Below are 7,500 nucleotides of genomic sequence, written 5' to 3'. Positions count from 1 at the left end.
TTAACTCTGTATCTAACCCTGTGCTGTCCCTGTCCCTTTCCTTGGGAGTGTTTGATGGGGGACAGTGTAGAGGGAGCTTTACTCTGTATCTAACCCCGTGCTGTCCCTGTCCCTGGGTGTGTTTGATGGGGGGGGACAGTGTAGAGGAAGCTTAACTCTGTATCTAACCCCGTGCTGTCCCTGTCCCGGGGGGTGTTTGATGGTGGACAGTGTAGAGGGAGCTTTACTCTGTATCTAACCCCGTGCTGACCCTGTCCCTGCGAATGTTTGATGGGGGACAGTGTAGAGGGAGCTTTACTCTGTCTCTAACCCCCTGTCCCGGGGAGTGTTTGATGGGGGACAGTGTAGAGGGAGCTTTACTCTGTCTCTAACCCCCTGTCCCGGGGAGTGGGGGACAGTGTAGAGGGAGCTTTACTCTGTCTCTAACCCCCTGTCCCGGGGAGTGTTTGATGGGGGACAGTGTAGAGGGAGCTTTACTCTGTCTCTAACCCCCTGTCCCGGGGAGTGGGGGACAGTGTAGAGGGAGTTTTACTCTGTCTCTAACCCCCTGTCCCGGGGAGTGTTTGATGGGGGACAGTGTAAAGGGAGCTTTACGTGTGTGCAGCTGATCCCAAATGTAATGATGTACCTCACTCCTGAATCACAGCTGGAGCCCAGGTCCACATCTGGAGATGAAAATGGCACAGTCCGATCCCACATCAGCCAGTCGTCAGTCTCCTGGTGGTAGTGGGTCAGAAAATCAGGTCAGACGCGTAATGTCCCTTCGAGTCCACACACACACACACACCCACACACCCACACACCCACACAGACACACACACACACCCACACACACTCACACAGACTCACACAGACACACACACACACACACAGACACACACATACACACACACACAGAGGCACACGCACACTCTCCCACACAAACGCACACTCACACACACACACACTCACAGACCCACACAGACACACGCGCACTCACAGACACACACAGTCACACACACACACTCTCACAGACACGCACAGACACACACACACACTCTCACAGACACACACACAGACACACAGAGACACACGTGCATTCACTACAACACTCACACACAACACACACACACACAAGACTCTCACACGGACACACACATACACACGCACACAGAGGCACACGCACACTCTTCCACACAAACGCACACTCTCACACACACTCTCACAGACACACGCACAGTCACACACACACACTCACAGACCCACACAGACACACGCGCACTCACAGACACACACACAGTCACACACACACACACTCACAGACCCACACAGACACACGCGCACTCACAGACACACGCACAGACACACGTGCATTCACTACAACACTCACACACAACACACACACACACAAGACTCTCACACGGACACACACATACACACGCACACAGAGACATACGCACACTCTTCCACACAAACGCACACTCTCACACACACTCTCACAGACACACGCACAGTCACACACATACACTCACAGACCCACACAGACACACGCGCACTCACAGACACACACACAGTCACACACACACACACTCACAGACCCACACAGACACACGCGCACTCACAGACACACGCACAGACACACGCACAGACACACGCACACACTCTCACAGACACACACACAGACACACACATACACACGCACACAGAGACATACGCACACTCTTCCACACAAACGCACACTCACACACACACACTCTCACAGACACACACACAGACACACGTGCACTCTCACAGACCCACACAGACACACACACTCTCACAGACACACACACAGACACACACACACTCTCACAGACATACGCACAGACACACACACACACTCTCACAGACACACACACAGACACACGTGCACTCACAAAATCACACACACACACTCTCACAGACACACACACAGACACACGCGCACTCACAGACACACAGAGACACACGCGCATTCACACACAACACTCACACACAACGCACTCACACATAACACACACACACACACACACAAAACACTCTCACACATAACACACACGCGCACACTCTTCCACACAAACGCACACTCACACACACTCTCACAGACACACGCACAGTCACACACACACACTCACAGACCCACACAGACACACGCGCACTCACAGACACACACACAGTCACACACACACACACTCTCACAGACCCACACAGACACACACACTCTCACAGACACACACACAGACACACGCGCACTCACACGACACTCACACACAACACACACTCATACACACAACACTCTCTCACACACAACACACAGTCTCTCACACACACACACACTCTCTCTCTTACACACAGCACACACTCTCACACACACACACAACACTGTCTCACACACAACACACACACTCTCTCACAAACACACACATACACACGCACACAGAGACACACGCACACTCTCCCACACAAACGCATACACACACACGCACAGTCTCCCACACAAACGCATACATACACACACACACACACACACTCTCACAGACACACACACACTCTCCCCAGCTGTGAAATACTCCATTAACCGGCTCTGCAAACCATTACAGAGACTGAAATGAGGCCAACGATCAGTAGCTCACGGTGTACATACTAACTACGCTCATAAAGCAACTCAGCTCCTGCATCTGTAACAGCGCCCTGTGTAATAAATCAGTCAGGGTCCCTGCAAAACCCAGAGAAATACGAACCAGTTTGTGGTGATTTAGTACGGTGGGGGTTAACAGCAGAGCGGGATCGATTGGTATCGGTATACTTCAAGTTCCTCATCCATCTGATGAGCTCATAACATCATCAGAAAGTTTTAAAAGACAGAGAGAGATATAGAGTGAGAGAGAGAGAGAGAGAGAGAAAGGGAGATGGATAGATAAACAGAGAGAGAGAGAGACAGCAAGAGTGTGAGAGACAGAGAGAGGGAGAGAGAGAGACAACAAGAGAGAGAGAGAGAATGAGAGAGAGAGAGAGAAAACAAGACAGACACAGAGAGAGGCAGAGAGAGAAAGAGAGACAGAGAGAGAGAAAGATACAGAGAGAGAGAGACAGAGAAAGGGAGAGATAGAGAAACAGAGAAAGAGAGACAGATAGATAAACAGAGAGAGAGAAACAGCAAGAGTGAGAGAGATAGAGAGAGGGAGAGAGAGAGAGACAACAAGAGAGAGAGAGAGAATGAGAGAGAGAGAGAGAAAACAAGACAGACACAGAGAGAGGCAGAGAGAGAAAGAGAGACAGAGAGAGAGAAAGAGAGAAAGATAGAGAGAGAGACAGAGAAAGGGAGAGATAGAGAAACAGAGAAAGAGAGACAGATAGATAAACAGAGAGAGAGAAACAGCAAGAGTGAGAGAGATAGAGAGAGGGAGAGAGAGAGACAACAAGAGAGAGAGAGAGAGAATGAGAGAGAGAGAGAAAACAAGACAGACACAGAGAGAGGCAGAGAGAGAAAGAGAGACAGAGAGAGAGAAAGAGAGAAAGATAGAGAGAGAGACAGAGAAAGAGAGACAGATAGATAAACAGAGAGAGAGAAACAGCAAGAGTGAGAGAGATAGAGAGAGGGAGAAAGAGAGAGACAGGCAGAGAGAGAGAGAGAGAGAGAGAGAGACAACAAGAAAGAGAGAGAGAATGAGAAAGAGAGAGAACAAGACGGACACAGAGAGAGGCAGAGAGAGAAAGAGAGACAGAGAGAGAGAAAAAGACAGAAAGAGAGTCACACACACACACACACACACACACACACACACACACACACACACACACAGTGTCATAGAGCAGTACAGCACAGAAACAGACCCTTCAGCCCATCCCGTCCGTGCTGACCCAGATATCCCTAACCTAACCCAGTCCCCATTCCCCCCAGCACTTGGCCCCATCTCCCTCTAAACCCTTCCTGTTCCTGTCCCCCATCCACCTTTTAAATGCTGTCATTGTACCAGCCCCCCACCCACTTCCTCTGGCAGCTCCTCCCACCCACGCACCACCCTCTGGGGGAAAAAGTTGCCCCTCGGGTCCCTTTCCCCTCTCACCTTAAACCTACCCCCCTCTAGTTCTGGACTCCCCCACCCCAGGGGGGAAAAGACCTTGTCTATTTACCCCACCCTCGTGATGTTATAAACCTCTATAAGGTCACCCCCTCAGCCTCCCCCACCCCAGGGGGGAAAAGCCCTTGTCTATTTACCCCCCACCCTCGTGATGTTATAAACCTCTATAAGGTCACCCCTCAGCCTCCGACGCTCCAGGGAAAACAGCCCCAGTCTCTTATAGAGAGGGAGCGAGACAGACAGATACAGAGAGACAGAGGGCCACTGTGTGGGTGCGTGTGTGAGTGTATAAATGAGAGAGAGAGACACAGAGAGACAGAGAGAACATTCTGTGAGACAGGAACAGAGAGAGAGAGAACGAGAGAGAGAGAGAGAGACATAGAGTGACACACAACGAGAAGCAAAGCGAGCGAAAGAGAGAGAGAGGGGGACACAGAGCAGGAGAGACAAAGACTCAGAGAGATACAGAGACAAAAAGAGAGACAGAGAGAGAGGGGGAGAGAGAGAGAGAGGGAAAGAGACAGAGAGAGGGAAAGAGGGAGAAAGACAGGAACAGAGAGAGAGAGAAGGGGGAGAGAGAGGTGGGGACGGAGGGAGAGGAGGAAGAGAGAAAGAGAGACAAAGAGAGGGACAGAGATAGAAAGAGGAAAAAGGAGAGAGAGGGACAGACAGGGTCAGAGAGTGGGAAGAGGAGGGAGTAAGAGAGGGAGACACAGAGGGAGACGAGAGAGAGACAGAGAGAAGGAAAGAGAGAGAGATTCACAAACACACACAGAGGGAAAGAGAGAGAGAGAGAGGAGGAGGGGAACACAGAGAAGGAAAGAGGGAGAGAGACAGAGAGAAGGAAAGAGAGAGAGGAAAGCACAAAGAGAGGAAGAGAGAGACACAGAAAGGGAAATAAAGAGAGCGACAGAGAGAGAGGGGGAAAGAGATAGAGAGAGAGAAAGAGGGAGAGAGAGAGATAAAAAAGAGAGCATGAAAGAGAGAATAAGGAAAGTTATGGAGATGGGAATCAATAAAATTGAGAGAGAATATTCTGGAGTGTTTGTGATAAATCAGCATCGATACACAGACAGGGATAACAGTGACATGGAGGGGGCACTGGGAAGCTGGAGGAACTGTTGATCATCTCAGGGGGTTCACAGATGAGAGGGAAGAGGCACGCATGTCCCCCTCGGGACTGACACAGTGGTGGTGGTTAGATTCCCACAGTCCGGAAGCTAGCACAGTGTCACAGAACTGCCAGGGAATGCATTTAACAAGTACAGGACATCACTCTCTACCTCTCCTTCACATCGACACAGCCACTCAACCTGTCAACTCGAGGGTCAGTGCTGAGGGAGGGTCAGTGCTGAGGGAGTAGGCGCTGTGGGAGGGTCAGTGCTGAGGGAGGGTCAGTGCTGAGGGAGTGGGTGCTGTGGGAGGGTCAGTGCTGAGGGAGTGGGTGCTGTGGGAGGGTCAGTGCTGAGGGAGTGGGTGCTGTGGGAGGGTCAGCGCTGAGGGAGTGGGTGCTGTGGGAGGGTCAGTGCTGAGGGAGGGTCAGTGCTGAGGGAGTGGACGCTGTGGGAGGGTCAGTGCTGAGGGAGTGGGTGCTGTGGGAGGGTCGGTGCCGAGGGAGCGGGGGCTGTGGGAGGGTCAGTGCTGAGGGAGCGGGTCCTGTGGGAGGGTCAGTGCTGAGGGAGCGGGTGCTGTGGGAGGGACAGTGCTGAGGGAGTTGGCGCTGTGGGAGGGTCAGTGCTGAGGGAGTGGGTACTGTGGGAGGGTCAGTGCTGAGCGGGTGGGCGCTGTGGGAGTGTCAGTGCTGAGGAAGTGGGCGCATTGGGAGGGTCAGTGCTGTGGAAGGGTCAGTGCTGAGGGAGCGGGTCCTGAGGGAGGGTCAGTGCTGAGGGAGTGGGTGCTGTGGAAGGGTCAGTGCTGAGGGAGTGGGTGCTGTGGGAGGGTCGGTGCTGAGGGAGTTGGCGCTGTGGGAGGGTCAGTGCTGAGGGAGCGGGTGCTGTGGGAGGGTCAGTGCCGAGGGAGCGGGTGCTGTGGGAGGGACAGTGCTGAGGGAGTTGGCGCTGTGGGAGGGTCAGTGCTGAGGGAGTGGGTACTGTGGGAGGGTCAGTGCTGAGGGAGTGGGTGCTGTGGGAGGGTCAGTGCTGAGGGAGTGGGTGCTGTGGGAGAGTCAGTGCTGAGGGAGTGGGTGCTGTGGGAGGGTCAGTGCTGAGAGAGTGGGTGCTGTGGGAGGGTCAGTGCTGAGAGCGCGGGTGCTGTGGGAGAGTCAGTGCTGAGGGAGCGGGTGCTGAGGGAGGGTCAGTGCTGAGGGAGTGGGCGCTGTGGGAGGGTCAGTGCTGAGGGAGTGGGTGCTGTGGGAGGGTCAGTGCTGAGGGAGGGGGTGCTGTGGGAGGGTCAGTGCTGAGGGAGTGGGCGCTGTGGGAGGGTCAGTGCTGAGGGAGCGGGGGCTGTGGGAGGGTCAGTGCTGAGGGAGCTGGAGCAGTGAGGATGGAGGCGATGTTGAGCACGAGGTCTGGCCTGTGGACCATGTACAGCCGGGGACAGGGGGACCTTCGGAAACGCTGCTGTAATTAAAAGCTGCAGCACCATCCCACAGTAGCTGTAAAATCCCGCTGCGACATACCGCGGTCGTGAAAGTTGCAATAAAAATGCAAATCTCTGCTGCAACAAATTAACTGGAGAGTTGTAAATTCAGTGAGGCAAAAATGAGACACTGCACCGAGTCCTCCATCTCTCGGCAAAGTGGTTCGCTCTCTTAATAATGAGCTAATCGACTGCTAGGGAGGCTGCTGCAGGGGGCTCCACACCGTGAATTCTCCCACAGCAACCACTCCCTCAGCACTGACCCTCCCTCAGCACTGACCCTCCCACAGCACCCACTCCTCAGCACTGACCCTCCACAGCACCCGCTCCCTCAGCACTGACCCTCCCACAGCACCCGCTCCCTCAGCACTGACCCTCCCACAGCACCCGCTCCCTCGGCACTGACCCACCCACAGCGCCCGCTCCCTCGGCACTGACCCACCCACAGCGCCCGCTCCCTCAGCACTGACCCTCCCACAGCACCCGCTCCCTCGGCACTGACCCACCCACAGCGCCCGCTCCCTCAGCACTGACCATCCCACAGCACCCACTCCCTCTACACTGACCCTCCCACAGCGTCCGCTCCCTCAGCACTGACCCTCCGACAGGGTGAGGAGGGGGTGACTGACCTGTGCCCTCTGACCGGCCTTGGGGGCGGGTTGGCTGATGACCACACGATCGGTCAGTGGGCTGTGGGGACGGTCCAAGTGCCCCGCGAGTTCACAGAACTGACCGACAGCATCTGCAACTGACCCAGACCGCAACGCTGCAGGACCGAGAGAGAGAGGGAGGGAGAGGGAGGGAGTGAGAGGGTGGGAGTGAGAGGGGAGAGGGAGGGAGAAGG

General features: G+C 54.4%; 1 long non-coding RNA gene across 1 annotated transcript in view; it reads right to left on the bottom strand.

Moving 5' to 3' along the window:
• LOC132808985 (uncharacterized) overlaps window positions 1-7,420 on the bottom strand; it is a 10,664-nt gene extending 3,244 nt beyond the window's left edge. The window contains exons 1-2 of the long non-coding RNA XR_009642179.1: window positions 7,286-7,420; window positions 629-717 (exon numbers count right to left, since the gene is read on the bottom strand). This is a non-coding gene — a long non-coding RNA (uncharacterized LOC132808985). The remainder of the gene's footprint in view (window positions 1-628; window positions 718-7,285) is intronic.
• Window positions 7,421-7,500: the final 80 nt, after the last annotated feature.

This window comes from Hemiscyllium ocellatum, assembly GCF_020745735.1.
Source record: "Hemiscyllium ocellatum isolate sHemOce1 chromosome Y unlocalized genomic scaffold, sHemOce1.pat.X.cur. SUPER_Y_unloc_1, whole genome shotgun sequence".
NCBI lineage: Eukaryota > Metazoa > Chordata > Chondrichthyes > Orectolobiformes > Hemiscylliidae > Hemiscyllium > Hemiscyllium ocellatum.
This window is presented reverse-complemented; position numbering and strand designations above follow the sequence as displayed.